This window comes from Tamandua tetradactyla, chromosome 22 (assembly GCF_023851605.1).
Source record: "Tamandua tetradactyla isolate mTamTet1 chromosome 22, mTamTet1.pri, whole genome shotgun sequence".
Lineage (NCBI taxonomy): Eukaryota > Metazoa > Chordata > Mammalia > Pilosa > Myrmecophagidae > Tamandua > Tamandua tetradactyla.
In genome coordinates this window covers 3,815,118-3,836,455 of record NC_135348.1, presented here as the reverse complement: position 1 = coordinate 3,836,455, position 21,338 = coordinate 3,815,118, and the positions used below count along the sequence as shown (strand labels likewise).

The window sequence follows — 21,338 nt, the reverse complement described above, 5'->3', positions numbered from 1 at the left end:
AAATGTTTCCCTTTCTTCCTTCCTTCCTTCCTTCTATCCTTCCTTCCTTCTCTCTGTCTTTCCTTTAAAAAAAAAAAAAAAAAAAAAAATTGAATCTACAGTTTACTTGCTTCAGCTACTGTCAAGACAAATTTGCCTTAGTTCTTCATAAATTATCCAAAGAAAATTTTCTGTAAAATTAATGTTAGTAAAAGTGCTTATTCATGCCAGAGACCCAGGTTTGATTCCCGGTGCCAGCCCATGTAAAAAATAAAGTACTTATTCAACTTCTTACCAATCTTCAGGCTTTCATATAAAAAAAAACCTACAATATTATTAGTAGCATTTACACAGCATTCTTTTATAAGTGACTTTCTTTTAAAATATGAAATTTTAATTTCAAAGTGAATATACACTATATTTTAACAGCTATCCTAAACAGTTATATAAAATATTATTTTCATCTGCCATATAATTTCCATATCATCTTCCAAGAATAATATTAAATATGAATTTCTTATTTGCAGGAATGATTCCGTGTTACATGGAATGATATAACAACAAAATACTCTTTGTGTGGATTTCCAAAGGCCAGTGACTAAAGACAGGAAAATGTGAACAGGTTAGATTATCAAAATCTAAATCTAAAACTATGAACCCAAACAATACACATATAACATATGCATATCCATGGCACCACGGGATCAACAATTTCGTCCTGACCAAAAAGGCGAAAAGAATTGTAACTAATAAATAATCAGTGGCAGAGAGTTCAAGTAGAGTCGAGAGGCTACTCTGGAGGCTGCTCTTATATAAGTTTCAGGTAGACCTTACTACCTATCATAACCTGCCAACCCCCAACCAGGACTATTCCAGCCAATCCTAAAGAACACCTAGGGCAATATATAAGATTCCACAAGGTTTCCATGTATTAAAGTAACTTTCCAGAAACCTACAACTTCCGGATGGGTCCCTGGTCCAGATAAGTCCTGAAACCTAGCCCAGCCTCTCCAGAACATCAGATAGTTCCATCTCCCTACCCCATATTAGTGACAGACCCTTCCAATACGAAAAAGTTAAAATGGCCATAGTCCAAATACCCCTAAAGAGAGGATGGAAAGATCAAAGGTGATGGTAGCAAATGAATATGAATGCTGAATCATTAAATTGATATCTCTTTTAGTTTCCAGTATCTTAGAGCAACTAGAAGTAAAAACCTAAAATTGTGGAATTGTAACTCATGTCAAAGTCTGAAATATGTTCTACAACTAATTGTGGTGCTCTGTTTTGAAATGTATTGCTTTTTTGCATATATGTTATTTTTCACAAAAAAAGAAGGAAAAAAAGTTCATTGTGGTAATTAAAAAATATTTAAGCCTTCTAGCCCCCTATATTCTGGAGCAGCTAGAAGGAAAAATCTGAGAGGATCATATGGTAGCCCATGACAAATTCTGGAATCTGTCCTGTAGCAACTTGTTGAAGAGTGCTTCAAAAACTATTGCTAATTTATTTCTTTGCTTAGTATATATTTTATACTATACAATAAAAAACTCTAAAAATGCACATAATAATAGTTGTACATAATAAGAATTACACATGATAGTTGTACATGTCCAGAATGTTACACCATATAATAAAAGTCATCATAAAGTAAGAATAAACTCCAATGCCAGTTAAGTAAAATGTGTGTATAAAGAAATTTCAGACTGCACAGAATTTTATACATGGAAAGAATACTAGATTTCTCCCCATCTTGGGAGTGTAAGATTAAGGAGAAAAGCTGCCTAAAATGCAGTTAAAATCCAAAAATTAAAATGCCAGACTGTCCACTGAATAGTTCAGATCATAAATGCTGAGGATGAGAGAGAAGGACTCAGTGTCATCACAGCAGTGAAGAAAGACTCAAGGGTTCAAGTGAAACTTTAACAGGGTATGGTAGGCAATAGTGATAAAATGGATCCCAATGATCTACAATCTGGTATAATTCTCTTCCCTAGAGTGTGGGCAAGACTTCTGACTTGCCTCTGATCAATAAAATATGACAATGGTGATGAAGTATCGCTCTTGTGACTATGTTATACAGAAACACCAAAGAGATTTAAAAAATGTAACCATGCTCCCAAATCTGTTGACTGTTATGCACATCAAAAAACAGATTATCATAGCTGGACCTGGTCTAATGAGGTGAGTTCTTCAAAGGAAGGTATAGAAGTCAGAAACTGAAAAAGTCAGAAAGATTTTCCTGCTAGTTTTGAAAAAGCAAGCCAACATGAGCTTTCAGCTGCAAGGAAATGAATCTTGCCAACAATCATAATACTTAGAAGAAGACAAGAGGTTCACAGAAGACCTCAGCTCCGCCTGACAGCTTGATGAGAGCCTGAGAATAGGAATCAGGGAATCTGCACCCTGATTCATGATCTATGGAAACTATGAGAAAATGAATGTTCATTTTCTCATAGATTCCATACTATGTTCCATACAACACTAGAGAACAAATACATCAGGCTTTGAAAGATGAAGACATCTTGGCGATAAAGTGACACTGATGTGACATCTGTTGTAAAAGAAACTGTAGGGACACTGAAAAGCACAGATGAGCACAATCTGCTCTTAAACTGTGGAAAAACTAGACTGGTTTGCTTGAAAATACAACAGTATATCCAGGGCAATGAGGCTATACAAAGGTAGGGTATCATGCCTTATATTGTGGTTCATCTATCTATCTGTATTACCTATATGGATTGCACACGTGAGGATACTAAAAATCAGACTGACCAACTGTAGGTTTCAAGCCAATGAGAAGGATCTGAAAAAGCAAGAAGGGAATTCAAATTAATACAGCAAAAAATAGATATAATGATTGATGATTTCTGAACACTGTGGCGTTAGAAAGTCTATTTTAATCAAGTGAAACCTGGAAGAGTTCTGAGGTCTAAATCATCAGAGCATAATGTTTCTGATGATGCAGGTGGTGTCAGACAGAATTCGGTCTGAGTCCTGGCTCTGAGTTTTTAGCTGTGTTACTCTGGGCAACCTAACTCTTTAAGCTTTGGTTTCTGTATTTACCTCATATGTTGCTGACATATTAAATAAAATGAAATTTATAAATAGTTAACGTACTGCATGGCTTATGATGAACCATCAATAATTTTAGCTGCTATTATTACCATTACTTGTTCAATCACAGCAGGTCAAAATGAATCAAAAAGACCTACGTGAAGACTGTCAGAACAATCTTGGTTGAGCTGAGAGGGTCTGGACCAAATTGGAGAGGTGAGAACAAAGAACAGAGAATGAGATAAAGCTACATTTCAAAGGAAAGGATGTCTAGACTTAGGGATTTATCAGATATCATGTAGGAACAATGGTGTAAGTGTAACACATCTACATATTCTCAGACTTAGGTGAATGGAAAAACAGTGTATCATTAACTGAAAGGCAGAAAAATTAGGATGTGGGTGATGTTTGGGATGAGATAAGTTCATGAGGTTTCTGCTGTCACCAAGAAATGAGAATTACAGTATCCGGCCAACCTTCGAAAATACATTAATGAAGTTCAAATTAGGGTCAGAGCTATAGAGTTGGAAGATATCTATAAAGAGATGAGAATTATAGCCATTGGAGTGAATGGACTTCCTGCAGGTTTCTACAGGCAATGAGGAACAGTAAGTCAAATGGATAGTATATCCAATGGTGCAGCAATGCCATGATTAAAAGCTTTAAAACTGGACTTCATTTCAAAGGTGAATCACCTGGTATTGCTAACCAATATGTAAAATATTGAATAAAAGGCTCTGTCATCTTTCTTCTTTAAACTTTCTCCACAAATCAAACTTGTTCTCTCTCCTTTGGGTTCCATTTAATAAGGACAACTTAAAGCTTAGATAACAGGCATTCCCCTAGGGAAGCTGATGAAACTCTGGGGCTCACCTGAGAGATCTGTTATAATTGCTGTCACCAATTCTTCCTCCTGTCCTCAGTCAGCCCAAATGCCATAGAAAAACTAAGAGCATATGAACCAGTGACCAGTATTTCCTTGTGTGTCTCAAGCGAAATAAGAACGAACAGAACAGAGTTATTTAATATTTCCTAGGAGTCCAATAGTCCACCACCGACCAGTAAGCTGCCTCTACTTCCCCAGGGTGTACCTGCAGTGAACGAGGGGAAAGACAAATGTCAATAGGAACTCTGAGGTCATGAAGATAGGGTGGGATTCAGGCATAAAAGAAATTTGTTCTCGGGGGAAAATACACACACACCACATATAACCATACAATAAGAAATGCTTAATTTAATTGTGATAATACACTCAATGAAAATTCTTCAAAATTAAAAGTGTAAAATTTTTGCACGAATTTTTCCCTTGTGGTTTTTGAGTAAAATATCTTGTCCTGAATATACCTTTTGCCTTCTGATAGCATATATAGGGCTGAGACTTTCCATTTTCAAATAAAGATGATTAGTAGAAAAGTAAAGAATGACTTAGTCAAGAGTAGAGTAGAAATATATTATGCTGGCAGATTTAGCTGGATTGCCCAAACTAGAATACTTAAACTGAATGCATTGGTAGTTTAATGTGAAAACTTTTGCTCCAGCAATCCTGGGATGGGTACATGAAATCTACACATTCTAAAGCCTAAAAGAGTACAGCTGAATTTCTTGACGGTGTGGAATTGCTTTTCTCTAACATTTTCTCTCATCTAAATATTTTTCTCTAGATATATCTCACATTGTAGCTCTCTCTTCATAAGTTTCGAAAGAAACCGGAAACTCACTTTCTGAGAACATTCTGGGTGGATTTATTTATATTTTTGTTTGCTTGCTGTTTGTCTGTGGCTTTGGTTCTTATTGATCTGGGAACCTGGAATTCCCTTATCGCTGCTAACAACATATGGAGAACCTATGTATGCTTCCAGTTCAACTCCCATTTTTTTCTCTGAAGCCTTCTCTCTCACTCCTTGTCAAAACAAATCACTACTCTTATATGTAATTTCTCAACAGATGCTTTGTGATGTTTACACACTTCTTTCATTCAGAACTTGTTCTAAAATATACAGTTTACATGCCAAGCTCACTTGGAAACTCTCAACTTCTTATTTCTTTATTGCAAGTGGATTGTTTAGTGGCAGCATGCAGAATACATTCAAAATGCGATTACGGATTGAATGAAAGAGTGATTTATTAGACTCAACTTTTAAAAAGAGATGTAGATTTCTATAGGTGATTCATATAAATAATAATAATGCTTACATCAACATTCATTATATGTCATATATGTCATAGGTTGTCAGAAGCATTAGCATTCATTGCCTGATTTAATCATCACTACACTCACACAGAGGTCAATATAAATGTCATATGAAATCCCAGCTTACAGTTTACATTTGAGGAAACTGTGGCAGAGAGAGATTAAGTAACTAGCCCAAAATTAGAGAGTAGAAAGTGATTGAGCTGAGATATACACCAAGGACAAGCAGCAAAAGCCTTGGTCTTATCCGTATACTGTGACACCTTTCTATCCAAGGGAGGACCTGAAGATCTGAGGAAGATATAGAGGTGATGATGAGTCTCGAGTCTCAGAAATATTGTTTTCACTTCTCATATATATTAATGACTTCATAAGTTTGGAAAACAGAACATTTTCAAGTTAAGGCAGTTCTATTTCACAAACTTCATTAATTATCTAATTGGTAAAAAGTGATCAAGATAAAGAAGATTTAAAAATCTAACAACTCTTCTTGTTATAAAATGCATATAGATATTTTTAAAGGGCTAATGATTCTATATAAAATTTTTTTTCCAGAATAGGCTCTTTATTCTAACATTTTGCTCAGTTATTAACAGAAGGATAATGCTGAAAAGTTTCATGTAATTTTGAGGCGTAAATTGTACATACTGCTCAATAAAATATAATCCGTGCAGAAATTCCTATGGGAAGGGGTGACAAAAACAAAGAAAAAGAAAGCAAAATAATAAGAACAAAATTTTTCACTATTAGGCTCCAAGCCATTTCCTAGTGTTTCCAAATCAGTATAAAGATGTTTTTCAAAACAGGCATTAAATATTTTACAAGTATTTTCTTTTCCTTATAATGTCTTACTGGATGCAAATACAAGGTGAACTCCAGCATACTTAAGGCTATCAGCACTTGCGCTGTCAAATGCTACTTGCATTTAAACCTTCTAACTAGTTAGCAGCTAGTATTTTGAAAAGTTTATGAGATCAAATGCCTTTGAGCCTTCAATATTAAATACAGAAGAAAAACTTGCAGTTTTTTGGGATCCTGGATTCTAAAACATGCATACTAAGAAAAATGCCATAAATTCATCTCAATAACTTAAAAAAATTACGGAGAAATAATATAAAACATTCACATTTCGTAAGGACAGTATCAGAGAAAGTGAGCCTAATTTTGAATGCCACACCAAAGCAAGCGCTTGAACTACACGGAGGTACTGGTAATTCATAGTGCAGCAGCAAGAGGAACGAACTTCGTTTCTGCCCTAAACTATTCCTAGTAGTGTGACCACAGGATAGAGGGGTGGAGTTGGTTCATCTGAGTTTCTGGTTTTTTTTCCACATCTAAAATGAAGACAATAACTACTGCTATACAGTTATGTATTAAATGACTTCATATGGATAAAATTATCTAAGGTGAATAAGATACATAGATAAAATATTAAAACTTTGAATGGCATCTATTTTTGTCTCTTTCCACTTCCTAGATGAACAAGCCAATCCAGGCTCAAAGAGCTGGTTCAGTTACCACTAAGTAGGCTAGTATGAGGCAGCAAGCATTTTTATTGCTAGCAGCTCACTGGCCCTCTCTCTTTAGAAAAGTGAATGGGCCACCATCCTGAATCCAAATGGAGGCATTTCAGAGTCTGAATGACACCACAGTCATAGCAATTGCTGTGCTTTGAGAAGAAAAGACATACATCACCACTGTGGTCAAATGGGCGTTTGTTTCATGCAAGGACCTTGACTTTTAGGGTATTAGGATTTAAAAGAAATAAGGCCTTGGTGGTCATTAAAGTACCACCTAATGGGTTTGGTAGAAGTGATCCAAGCATGGAAAGGTAAATTATTTCCATTTCATCATCATCTTTGGGGAACACAGTTCTGACTTGTAAGTTTTAATTGCTATTACATGTACATTTTAATTGCTACCTTGGTACTACTGGCACAGAGAAAACATGTCACTTAAGTACCTTTCCCTCTACTGTCAGTTGTAATGAATATATTTAAATAAAACTCAGGGGAAAAAAAGGATTTTCAAATCTTTTGGGTTATGTTTTAGATCGCTAGCAGTGCTAGCAGTAATGGGTTGGAATATTATGCTCTGTATTGACATGCAAATGTACTCAATAAGCAGCCACTTTACTTTACAGATTTGCATAATGTGATACCAAAAGCCACCTTAAATTAATGTTAATTATTTGTTTGGTGTTAAAGCAAGAAAATTCAGAGCTAATCTATAATTCTTCCCACAGTTCATCACATCAATATGTAGGAACTTAGATGCACAAGAACAAAAATATTTCACGTGTGAAGATATCCAGGCTCAGTTCCTTAAAGGTGCATGGCGTATTACCCAAAGATGTCTAGAAAGTAAACCTGATATGTTTCTTTTAGAAGCAGTGGCTTTCCTTCTGAATCCTTTACCAGAACTCATATTGTCTCAGAATCAACAGTTTAGTTCTGTAAATTCCAATCTATGCGTACATTCATTTTGTTACTAATCCCTGGCAAATTTTCTTTTCAATTGCCCCTCCCTTCCTGATCAGCATGAGAGCTTCTGAACCACGTTTTTATGCCAAAAATCTGGTGTATGCTCAAACATACAAGCCTAAATTAAAAAATAATAATAATCAGAAGAAGCAATTGCCACTAAAAATTACATAATGCATTCCAACTTACTACGTAAATTATTTTTCCACTAAATAACACTTCTGGGACATGCATGGTTCCGATAATACCCATTGTGTATTTACTGTAGAGTAGAATAGTAGAATTAAATATATGTATACGTATGTGCATAAACATATTCACACATACACACACATCATATACACTTATACCATCAAGTACTGGTAGTGTTGTTTAATTACTCTTCTTTCAGAGTTTCTGCAAGAACTCATCTCATGAGTTACTGGAACCCTGAGTTCATCAAAACAATACCTCATCCATTTTAATAATACCAACTTCCTCAACACCAAGGTGTTTTAAAGCACAATGGGACCAATTGGTTTGTTGTGTGGTTACCAATTTAATTGGAAAGTCAGGATTATCCACATGGGGCCTTATAACCCAACTTAAACTATGCCCAAGAGATAGTGGAGGTGTTGAAACAGAAAGTGATTAAGTCTGTTTGGTAAAAGATAATTGGTCACATGGCTGTTACAGTGATGTTAATTTCAGGAAGTCGTTTTCTTAGCCGGCAAGTTTGTAAGCCTCTTTAAACTTTATAATGTATTAAGGAAAAAAACACCAGAGTTGGTATGTGAATTTTGGATAAATGTGAAGGCTTGATGGGACCATATTAATCAAGGCCTTTTCATCTCATTGTTATGTGAGCATTGAACACTGTGAAAAAAAAAAGGAAATTCTCAATAAACTTTCCAAAATATTTTCAAAATGCCAAGGTCCTCTCAAATTGTTTGTCCTATTTCAGATTTATTATCACTGATGCTATTTCCCTACAGGGTATGTTGAGTAAATAGAAGGTAAAAGAAATCAATACATAGTCTTGGAAATTGAAAATTCAAATTGTTTAAACTGACCTTAAATTTCATAAAGCATATATAAGAATTCATTTCATTTGTAAGTAAAAATAGGCAGCTAGGTAACTATTTATTTATAGCTCAATATGCTATTAAGACATTGATATTAACAAAGACATCAACATATTAAATTAGTTCAAAACTTTTCTGTTTACTTTCTCAAACTCCATCATCTAGAAACAAAGTGAGCTATATACATGTCCATTGCCTCTATAATGAAATGAATTGATGTTTTAACAAGCTATCCTGTGTTGTGGTATTGAGTAGCCCTTTGCGATTCACATGAACAAGTTACAACTCCAAATTATAGTAAGTTATTTGTAGAACTATATGGAGCAGGAATTAATAAAAGACTACCACATTTTACTAACCCTCATAGATATCCTCAAAGTTGGCAATTTTCTTAGTTCACTGTGGGAATCTCATTCTGAATCCAAATAGTATCCACAAAAATGCTAAGCTGGGCTCCTAATTTTACCTTTCTTCAGAACTCAGTTATAAAAAGCTGAATGTGTAGACAAATGAGTGGAAAATGCTTCTAATATTTCAAATTTGCAATCTCACTGAATCAACCTTTGACTTGTTTCATTATTGTCAATAGCATAACTTGATTTTAGTGTTTCACTATCTCACTGTGACATTAAACTTCATCTGAAAAATTCCAGACATTGATAGCTAAAGTCCCTGTTTATACTAGAACAAGGATATTATATATCTTAGAAAACTTTGTGCAAAAAGAAATCAAAAAGAAATTCAGATATATCTGGGTCAATATAATGCTCACATACATATATATGTATATTACTGCCTTTTGAGTAAGTTGTAAAAATGAAAATATACTTCAATGTTTTATGATAATAAATAAAAAACAAATAAAACTGAAATTGAAGGAAGCCATAATTTTATTTGTTTGAAATTTGTCTTAATTTTTACACAATAGAATGCACTTATAAAAGAAATTCCAAAAGATATAGAAATGAAGAACGTTTCCATATACATTCCAATGAGGCTGTTCAATATGAACTTACTGGCTCAGTGTTTCATATATCTTTATTTTCTTCCCTACCTACTCATCCTTTTAAAATGTGTATGAATATTTAACATAAGATCACATGACTGACAGAAATCCTCCAGAGAGCATCTGTTTAAGGTAAAACCTGGGGGCAACTTAAGGGGATTTACATTTGACCTCTGCTTTCTTTAACAATGTCTAGTTCTAGTAATAACCACTCTCATGAAATAAGGTGGTAATCTAAACAAAATGAAAACACTTATGCAAAGGGATTATTTTAAATCATAAGCTCTAAAGCTCAAGTTCATCCAAGTAACTCTAATACAACTGCAGTAGAAAATTTTCGACAATTTAAAATATAAAAATATTTAACTTTAACTTAGCGGATTCTTTAGTTGCTAATATACATAACCCTGGTCAACTGAACACTATTTATTATATATGAAACTGCTTTATATTTTCCCCATTCCTGTTAGTATAGTTCTAAAACCATACGTCTAGTTGAAACCTCAACTCTCTCCCAGGAGTGTAAAGAAAAGCCCCGTTACCCATGTTTTTCCAGCCACTATTTACACTTAAACTAGTGTTACTAAATGATAAGTAGGCTAAATGAAAGATCATACTTCTATCTGTCAGAGAAAGCATCATCACACCAGGCAAATAAAGTCACAAATAGGAATAAGAAATGCAAGGAGCACCAGCTAACTTCTATCATTTAATAACTGCTCAGTACCAGAAGTACAGTGCAGAGGTTTGCTGCCCTGAAATCTTTCTCCAGACACACTCAGAACACACTACCGAGTGACAAAGGAACACAGCTTCAGAAGAAAATCCCCCAAGTAGAGAAAAGCTGTTAAGCATACGAGAGGTTAAACATTGCTGAAATAGCGAGACATTTTCTCAGCCCACGCTTCCCAGTTCCATTCAAATACCAACAGCAGCAGGGACTATAATACAAGCTAATACTGTATTATTAGATCTGAGCTTCCCATGTACATCCACCTCTAACCTAAGGGGGTGGGAAGGGGATGACATTTACCAGTCAGTAGCAGAACGAACAGCCCCCAACTTGGAAATACATATGACCTTGGGTCTTGGCATTCTCAGACGCTGAGTTTCACAAGTTTTATTTGGATCAACTGCATGACAGCAGGGCTAAACGAACCCAGTATGGCATAAATGCTCCTACACCTGCCATCCCCTCCAAAAATGTTAAAAGAGCTCTGCACTTCGCAGTTCACGCTTTAGATAGCAGAGGTAACACTGATAACCAGAGATGAACCCCTTCAAATATATTTAAGATTAAACAACTTGTTGGTTAATTTATTTAATGCCATTTGCTAATATATTCGAGGCTCACTTTGACTGGTACCTGTCCTCTGAGCCACGCTGGAAGTACTGCTCTACAAATATTTGTTTTAAAGCAAAATGCAACATGATGACATTAACTTTGAAAAAAAAAACATAAAATTCAGTTCGTAATCAGCAATGTTCCTGTAATAATGATCATCATTATGAAGATAATTATCGCAAGCATTGCCAAAAGTACCATTTCAACCGATAAAAAGAAGCATAACTTGTTTTGCAATTTGGGTACGACAGTTTGCATCGCTCCCCCGCTCATCATAATTTATAACAGTATTATGTTTCTTACCTTATTTTAACAGTCCAAAAGTCCCCCAAAAAAGACGCTCCGAGGATGTGTGTGTGTGTGTGTGTGTGTGTGTGTGTGTGTGTGTGTGTATCTATAAAACACGAAAACAATAAAAATAAAAACAAAACTGAAGACAACGTCTTGGCTGGGAGAATATCAAAACAGTTTGGTATAAAACTACAGAAATCTCCCAAGTCACGCGCGCCCGAGCGCCCGGGAGGTAGACCCGGGGCTCTCCCACGTCCGAGCCCACGCTCCTTTGTCAAGTTGGAAAGGGTCCTGCAGGCGAGGCGGGTCCCGCAGGACACACGAGGGTGCACGAGGGCGTTGCCGGGAGGCGCCGCAGCCCCGGGTCCACGCCCGCCCCAGGTCCGGCCCCGACGGCCCCGCGCGCAGCCCCAGCTCCTCTCGTCTCCCCGTCTGTCCCAGCCGCTGAACCAGCCTGGTTCTCGCGCCTCCTCCCAGGGCGGGAGCGCCTGCCACTCAAGCCCGGAGGGCCCCGCCCAGCCCTCTGACGTGACTGCTTTGCATATGGCCCCGCCCCGAGAGGCGCGGGGCCGCCGCCCGGACTGGGCTCCCGCTAGGGGCCGCTGCGACCGCCGGCGCGTCGTCGGATTCCGCGTTCGCCGTCCGCGGGGGCGCTCGGACGCTCTCTGGCGGCTCGGGCCCTGATGCAGCTGCCCGGGCGCAGGGAGGGCACCGTGGCGAACTCGGAGCCGGGACTGCGGCCACAGGCGTCGGGAAGGGACCGGCGGGTGCACGGAGTCCGTTCAGCCGCCTCCCGGAGCGCCCCCCGTGCTTCTGGTCTACCTCACCCAACTTTGCCCCGCGCCCTGCCGTCCGCGCGCGGCCGAGGACGTGCCCTGGGGCGTCGCTGCGCGTCTCCCTCGCTTCGCCGAGCTGCTGGAGGGAGTCGCTGCGGCAGGAACTCGGCCCGCCTCCGAAACGCTCCGAGCACGGGGAGAAAATGCGAAACGCTTTGCGTTGGTAAAAAGACGATGTTCAAAATCACACAAAAAACCCGTGCTGTGAGAGCCGCATGATTTTACATCGGACTGCCCCGCGTCGCCTTCACATCCGCGCGCGCGCACGCATCTGGTCTTTCTCATGATTTAAAGACGTCTTGAAGCTGCAGGAATTTGGAGATGTTAGGGTTTAAAAAAAATCATTTAAAAAGGAAAAAAAAATTACTGAAAGTCTTCAGCTTCAACTTCCACTGCCAGCCTTCTGGAGGTTGGGCAGTACTTACTATGCCGAGTGTGTCAGGTGGTCTGTGAAAGACGGGGCGTGCTGGGGGCACCTCGTAGCCTTGGGCAGTCCTGGGACAACTCTGTGATGCTTCTCGTCCGGGGCTGCCGGGCCGCCTCCCACCCTGCAGCGCAGCCCTTCCCGGGAACCGCGGCGTCGGCAACCCGGAGCCCTAGCCCTAACCCTAGCCCTAACCCTAACCCTAACCCTAACCCCCTAACCCCCTAACTCTAACGCTAACGCGCCGTCGTTCCGGGCCCACCCGCGTGCCGCCTCCGGACGTCCCCCCGGATTGCTTCTGCGGAGAAACGCGCATCCGGAGATCGAAGTCTGGGTTTCCTAAAGTGAGATAAGCATTTGTCCGGAAAACTCGCTTATGCAAGAAACTACGTAGCAACTGTATGTTGCTCTCCATCGGAAAGCGTGTAACGCCCATGCATAGGTGCCGCTGTATCCGAGGCGTCGACCATGATTTTGCACAGGATCACTTGCGAGTGTTCTCTGGGATTTTAATCAAATTAATGAATGTGTTTATTTTCCCATGCAAGGAAGATTGTGAATGAATTTTAGTGTACATGGTACGAAAGGGATTATCTGAGGAAGCATAGGTACTTTGTGGACACGTGAACCCAAATTCCTACTTTTCGGTATTTAAGCAAAAAGAAGTTGTGAAAAACACGGCGTTTTTTCCTTCTGAGGAAATTTACTTTTTTTTTTTCTAATATGTAGCCATACAAATCTTTCTTTCCAGATTCATTCCAGAATTTCTCCGTTTCTTTCCAAAAACCATAATTCCCTGGGGCATTTTCTCCAATACGCCTAAATCATACTTCTTGCATTCCAGGTATTCTGCAATGGTTTTTCCCTCAACAACTGATTTTATGTTAGTATGCAGATGACTAGTGACCTGTCATTTTATACTGCTCGTTACCACACATCCTCACATATATGCACACATTTATGAAGAGTGCCTCAATTCCCAAAGTGATTTTTAAGGATGGTTTCAGATACTGTGGGAAGGCATGCAAGGTGGTATTTGTGGGGAGGAGGCATTGTTCAGTTACAGCCACAGTCTAGCCGACGGAGGAGTCTACTTTGGTAGGCAGCGGTATATTTCTACTTCCTTTGAAAATATCACGGGGTTTTCTTTAGGCTGCTTCATGTCAACATGCCAAAGTGTCAGAGAAAACTTCAAAGTTTCCTGCGGAAACTTACAGAGTAAGTCACATATTCTTACAGAATTCCACCCAAAAACCTGTGTTAAGCAGATAGTATTTTTAGGCTCACTTTAGTGATGTGGTTTTGAGCTATGACTTCAACTAAAACAGGAACAATAGTATTCAAAAGCCCAAGCTGATGGAACTAGAAAGCAAAGTCTAGGTTTTAAATATGGAAAGGAAAACCAGACCATTTCCTCGTAGTCTCTTAAAAAAGAAAAGGAGGCGCGGAGGGGCACGGAAGTAGGAGAGGCAGGAGGAAAGAAAAGGAATAGAGTTTATTATGGCCTGCGTGCACAGAGTGTGTTAGCGCCAGAAAAAGCGTTAGGAGTGCTGCACTCACCAGGGAGTGCTAGGTTTTTTTCTGTTCTAATTGGCTGTGTGATAGAAGACAAGCTCTCTGATCTCTTTCATCACAAGATTCATCATTTGTAAAATGTGGGAGCATACTAGATTATCACCAAAGTTCCTTACGTAACTACCGTGCTGTGATTCTACTTTAGAATTCAAAACCTTCAGAACTTTCTATTTTTGAATTAAAGACTTTGAGAATTTCCTCCTTAGGTGGGATAATTTACTATTTGATTACTAAGATGGTGAAAATCTTACCTTAGGGTAATTAGGTTGGGAGGTATGTAAGGGGAGGCAAGGACCAAGAGAGGTAAAGAAATAAATTTCACCTACCCAAGATGAAACTAAGAGGAGAATGAATGGGACCGTTAAAGCAATCTTAAATAAATATATATATATATATATATATATATATATATATATATATATATATATATATATATATACACACACAAATATATACACATATATATGCAATATTATAATAACCTCACATATATAACAACTGTTAAGCATATTTAAAGTAACTGTAAACCAATGATAAAATGTAAAGCATATGAAAAGTGATTAGATGCTTTTCTAGTTGTCACTGGAAAGATGATTAAAGATAGTAAGCAGATAAGCTAAAGAAAAATACTTTTAAAGCTGAATGACCGTCATCTACCTAAGATTTTAAATTTAGATAATCTACATAAACATATTAATATATGATACAGAAATGCGAAGCTCGTTATATTGTCTTCTTGAAAGTGCATATTCAATATAAAGTGTGTATTATATTTGGATAGATTTACCTTTTCAGCATACTGATTTGAATTCTCTATTTTTAGACTCTTTCAGTGTTATCATGTTTCCAGAGCTTCTTTTCAAATTATAATTATTCTAATTTATTTATAGTACATTAGAATTATAAATGCTTTATAAATAATAACCGTGGATTGCTTTGTTAATTTTTCATTTTTTATCAGTTATGAAAAGATTTGTTGACAATTAAGAGCATACTTATTTTGACAAGCAAGGATCCACTATTTTATACTAAGTGATTTCCATTCTTAATTTTGGGTCTCAAAAAAAAGAAGCGGACAGAAAAACATATCATAACCAAAAATGGCCAAGCCTTCCTTAATTAATGAATTAAGGCTCAATGAATTAAACTGCAAAATCAGCACAACCTGTGCCTAAAATACAAATCCAAACTCCCCTGCCATTTGAGCTTCTACATGATACTCTGTGCTTTCTTCTGACACATAAATGTAGATCATGATTATAACGAGCAGGTACTACATTTAACAATCAATTCTTATGAAGAAAGAATTGCTAAAGTTAATTTATGTCTTTACTTTATATCCTTTTGACAGAGATTCCAAAGATCGCTTTTATTCCATTGATCTCTAACAATGCATTTTTTAACATTGTTTGTATATTTGACACATGAAAACCTTCTTTCCTTTTCTTACTTCTTGCTTTTTGTTTGTTTTTGTTTCTGAGTCTTCTTTACTTCCTTTACCTCCTTTTGTTCCTTCCAGGCCCTTTGGCATTCTGTATACCTATCATTTCTTGAAAATATTTTCTTTAAAATCCTCATCAGTTGTATGTCTGCTGTACTGTAGAATATTAAAGAGAGAATTGTATTATTGTATGAACTTTAGATTCCGTGCTTTTATATCTGAATTTCTTAGCTAATCCACAATTGCAAACTCAAGTACATTTTTTTAAATGGGAAGCTCCAATTGAAGAGGATTTTCAAATATAAGATTTAGGGTATCCCGAAAATCAATAATTCAATATACATAACTACCCACCAAATTTGACCTAAGTGATATTTGTGATCAGCTATAAACTTTTCATAAGATAATATTAGTTTAATTTTTTAAACTCTCAATATGTGTTGAGCATTGAGATTATATTTTTTATGAGAGATTGCTAAACTTAATCCTGAGAACTCTGAAAGATATTCTCTTACTAGTATTTACTTTAACACACGGGAAGATACACTAAGAATGGCTATTCATAATCTTGAATCCATCATCAAAATGGAATAACTCCTGAAGGATTAAAAGTCTTTATCTGAAATACCATACGAAGAGTTGTATATAACCCTGTATTCTATCTGCTAAATTCCCAGATAAACTCGTTAATTCCCACTATGCAAATGAATTTATAAAACTTAACAAGAGCCTGCACAAATATATAGTATGCACAAAGTTATATATTCAGGAGGTTTATTAATGTCAGTCTTTATTAAGATAATCTTAAATAGAGAAAGGATAGACTATGCTTCAAGCACTGATGATTAACTGGAGAGCCAAAACCTACGCGTTTAACAAAGCAATCTAGGTAGGGATTTAAGGATAAATTGTTCTTTAACTTCAATAATTCGGGATCAAATTGGATTCAGAATTAGACTTAAACCCAGACAGTAATGCAGTTGGTAACTGTAACTAATAAAATATAAATACAGCATTATAGTGAACGTGAAAAGACATGTAAGCCTCATATTTTACTTATGATAAACATGTGGTCCTAACTTTCTGTCTTCTAAACTGAAAGAGAACATAAAACCTGCCCTTTATATAAGCATATCATGAGAAACGTACACTAGACAGAGATAGATTTATCAGATGCAGGTTTGTGTTAACTACTCGAGCTTTCATGAGCTCTCATTTTCCTATTTAATCAGCTCCTTCATAGGCACACTCCCTCATATTGCTATGAGTTTCCCCTAGAGAGATATCTTGTCTTTCTTTTTGGCTTGGAAAAGAACATTTGTTATTTATGTCTTAGGCTCAAAACAGTGAGAACAAGTCCTCAATGAGAGCTGGCATCTACCAATATGTCCATGTCGAGAATTCTCAGCTTACTATGCATATTCTTGAATATGCTTCTCTATAAAAGGGAGTATAAATTGAAATGATAAATTAAGGAACACTTTCCATAGTAATTTTAATTACATAAGAATTAAAAATTGTTTTTCCATGTCCGTGTAGCATGACAATTTGAGGTAGATTGTTTAAGAGTGTCAGACGTTGATATAAGCCTAGAAGTAAATTATTAATTGTGGGCTTAATAGAGAAAACCATCTGAGAATAATTTTTATATACTAAAAATGTTATATATAATTATACATATATATATTATATACTAAAGTTGGAAAAGGCACAACACTTCCATATTGCTAGATTTATATAGCAAATATATTTTGGTATTTATTTTTCTGTGAATAAACTCTAACATTAGAAAATAAATCTAGAAGCAGAGAACTGTAATTAAAATAGCAACCCTTAATAGGCCTCTAGGCAAACTTTGCTAATGACATATTATGGAAAATGATAGAAATTATAGTAAAACCAGAAAAATCCAAATATATCACCTAATTCAGTCAAATGCTTTACTACTCAACTTGATTTACTTCTATGATTGGATTAACCCACAGTTATGCTTACTTACCACCATATTCATTGATTGTGTTGACTTTATTTACTGAAATTAGAAATAATCATTTTAAGTGGGACAGATATGACGCTGCCTTCATTGTAGTTTTTAAAATCAATTCTGTAACATGTTCTCGTCCTTTTCTTAAATTATTTTAATGATCAGTGTTTGAGAACGTAATTTAGAGTTTGGTAATTTTAAGAGTCTTTGGAATCTAAAAATACTGCGCATTTCACAAGCGTAATTGAACTAAGGAAAATAAAGCATAAGAATTTACTGATGCTCAAATAAACACTTTTCATTCTTGTGTTTAAGAGATCTCTTAGGACATCTATTGGCCAATGTTGGTACTGCGTATGACAATATGAGTACAGCTGGCATTGAACAGTGTAAACACTGGAGTTTTGTTTTTCACTACAATGATTAAAATTCATGCTGCTGAAGAGATTTATGAGGAAAATCTCCATGTTTACTGTTGGATTTAAAGTATCAAGCGAATACATGAAAATAAATATGGCATGGGAGTTAGTACAAAATATTTGCAGCATGTTTGCCATTTTGACAATCTTATCAAAAGTTATGTTCACTTGAGTTTGGAATCTAGTATAACACCATTCAAATTAGTTGCCTTCAGCATTTTGTTTAAACTTCTGAATGTGTGTAGATGGGACAAAGTAATTCTTCTTTCAGGTAGCAAAAGACACACACACAATAGCGTCTATTACCTTAAAATCTCTGAAAACACAACGTGAAAGGGCAGAGTAGTTTTGAGTTCTAAATGACTCAAATCTGGAAGAAAATGAGATGTTAAAAGTGGAAAGAATATGTATATTTCATCAGATAAGGAGGTGATTTGCCATACCTACATGCTAGAAATAAGCATCAACAAAGAGAAAGGGTAGGAAAGTATCTGGAGCTTGAGTTCTCGCATTAGTGTGAGTGCAACATAGAGCATGTGTATCATATAATATGTAACTAAACCTATATAACTAAAACAATAACATATGATATATTGAAGGTAGAACTGAAAAGTGCTGGAAGTACAGATAAAATGTTAGAGGAAAAAAATAGTAAATTGTCCCAACAAAAAAGCAATACATCCTGAAAGAGAAGTAAAGAATTTGGAGAAGCAAGCAATTACTATTGATTTCTCTTACCCTTCTTCTTAAACTTCCCTGTATAGAAGAACCTGACAAAACCTGACCCAAAACAGTGTCCCAGTTTCTGAGTCAAAAAACGGAGCTAAGACTGTCGAGAAGGAAATATGTTATGGATCAAAAGGAGGCTATAATTTACTCTTCTTGAAGTCTCACTCTATTATTGTTTATTTCTACTATCCGCTGATATCATAAAAAATTATTTTAATAAAGCAAACACTGCCAACAAGGTAGCTTGAAAACAACTCAACATACTAGATTAGGATTTGATACTAAAATTCTCTAGTCATCATGAATGCCACTTTGGGCATAACCCCAACTCTACTCTTTCTGTGCATGCCTCACTTCCGAGATGAGAATTTATTTGTTAGTGAAAGATCCTACAGAGCTCCTTTCCCTGTCAAAGAAACTGGTAACATCTGTGATAGTAGCTGCTTGGTCAGCGTTGGGTCCTGAGAGATGGCCATGAACCAAGAAGCTGCTGCTAACCCATGACTGAAGTGGACCATAAACACAAAATAAACCTCGGTTGTTTTAGGCCACAGTGATTTGATGTTGGTTGGTTTGCTACCAGAACATAACCTAGTTTATTCTAACTGTTGAAACTCAGTAATTGATTGATTTTTTTTGGAGGAGGGAGGGGTGCATGGTGTAGGAATCGAACCCGGGTCTCCCGCACGAAAAGCGAGCATTCTACAACCGAACCACTCGTGCACCACGCAATCAACTGAATTTTGAAACGCACATATATGCAACAGCACCTCACAAATTTTCTAGTGGTCTCTTGCTGACTTCTCTAACTTCGTATATCATCTCTGATATGGATTTAGTCCCTCCAGAGGTTTCATATTTATCTGAAATTTTAAAAAATTAAGCATCCTATTATTATTCCTGAAATAAGGATGTCAGAATGATTTAAAAAACAGTTCCCTGTACTGATTTGCACCAAATCATTTTTTCTGTCTTTCTGAACCAGATATGGTATTTTCAGGCTAATTGGTGCACATACTAAAGTTTAGGCTCACCAACCACCAGTATTCTAAATTTCATTCCCGTCTACCCACATTTACCCAGAATAAGAACCAAACTTCTTCCATGATGGTTCTAGCCAAGTATTCCTTCTGTTATCCATTCAAAAATTAGAACTCAAGTGGTTACTGTGATCCAGAAATGCTGGAAAAATGAACCATAAGAAAAAATAACATGTAATATCGTAAATGAGAGCCCTCAGAGCCATTATAATGCAATGGAATAAGAACTAAAAAGTGTAATTTTCCTAAAATGATGCTATTATGATATGAGCCTCAAGGTGGTTTCTGGTAGGGACTAAAGATTTACATTTAATACTTATTTTGAAGCTTTGGCTGGCACCTTCCACGGTCACTGAGCCCAGATATAAAGTCTTGATTTCTGGATTTCAGAGCATTGCCTACCTGCATTCTCTATTGTGTGTTCTACCCACTGGCTGAACACAGTGTAGTTAAGCATAGACTGCTCAATACTAGGCATTTATCTAAAAATATGTAAGCAGGGTGGGTGATCTCTTAGGTTCTGACTTGTTCCACAATTGTATGTTATCATTTCTATTAAGATAGAAGAAATCTTATTAAAACTACCTATGACCGAAAACTTAATGCTATGACTGGAGTCCTTTATAAGTGGAGTGAAATTCAGACAGGCTCAGAGAGAAATCCACTGACAGCGAGAGGCTGGACATTGACAGAACCCCGAATAAAAGGAGAGACCAGGAGATGCCACCAGGTGCCTTGCCATGTGACAGAGGAACCAAGGAGGTATCACTACAATCTTGAAGGACGAAGTATCGCCTTGATGATTCATTGATTTAGACTTTCTTTTAAGCTCAAAGCTATAAACAATTAAATTCCCTTCTCATGGTATTTACTAACAAAGCCTAGAATACTAAAAGAGATTTTTGTACCAGGAAAGTACAGAGCTGCTATTGCAAATACCAAAAATGTGGAAATGCCTTTGGAATTGGGTAATGGGTAAAGGATAGAATACTTTTCATGTATTTGGTAGGAAAGGCTTAGATTGATTCGAGGAGACTGCTGGTAGAAATAGGGATGTTAAAGGTGTTTCTTCTGATGAGGAGTTAGATGGAAATGATGAATGTGATATTGGAAACCGGAGGAAAGGTGATCCTTGTTTCAAAGTGGCCAAGAACTGCCAAAGTGGCAAAATTGAGGCCTTATGTCAGGTTTCCAGAAGGCAGAACTTGAAACTGATGAATTTGGATTTTTAACTGAGGAGATTTCCAAGACGACTGTGGGGAGTGCAGCCTGATTTCTCCCTGCAGCTTATACAAAAAGGTGAAAGGAAAGGAATAAAATGAACTCCTGGAAACTAAGAAACGAGAAATTGATGGTTTGGAAAATTCTGAACTTCTAGAAAGCAAGCCCCCAGAGAATAGTGCCCCAGGTGAGGGTTTAACTAAACATGAAACCAGTCAGCAATTTCCATGCAGGTCAGATTGGAGGGGCAGTT

General features: G+C 36.9%; 1 protein-coding gene across 6 annotated transcripts in view; it reads right to left on the bottom strand.

The window, feature by feature from the left end:
• The window catches only part of FSTL5 (follistatin like 5), an 875,733-nt gene extending 863,925 nt beyond the window's left edge, over positions 1–11,808 (bottom strand). For 4 of the 6 annotated variants that reach the window (XM_077139629.1, XM_077139632.1, XM_077139633.1 and 1 more), the window contains exon 1: positions 11,429–11,806. The gene's annotated coding sequence lies outside the window, so the exon portion shown is untranslated. Of the gene's footprint in view, positions 1–11,428 lie in introns of all 6 variants that reach the window. The other 2 variants (XM_077139637.1, XM_077139631.1) reach the window with 2 other exon arrangements.
• Positions 11,809–21,338: the final 9,530 nt, after the last annotated feature.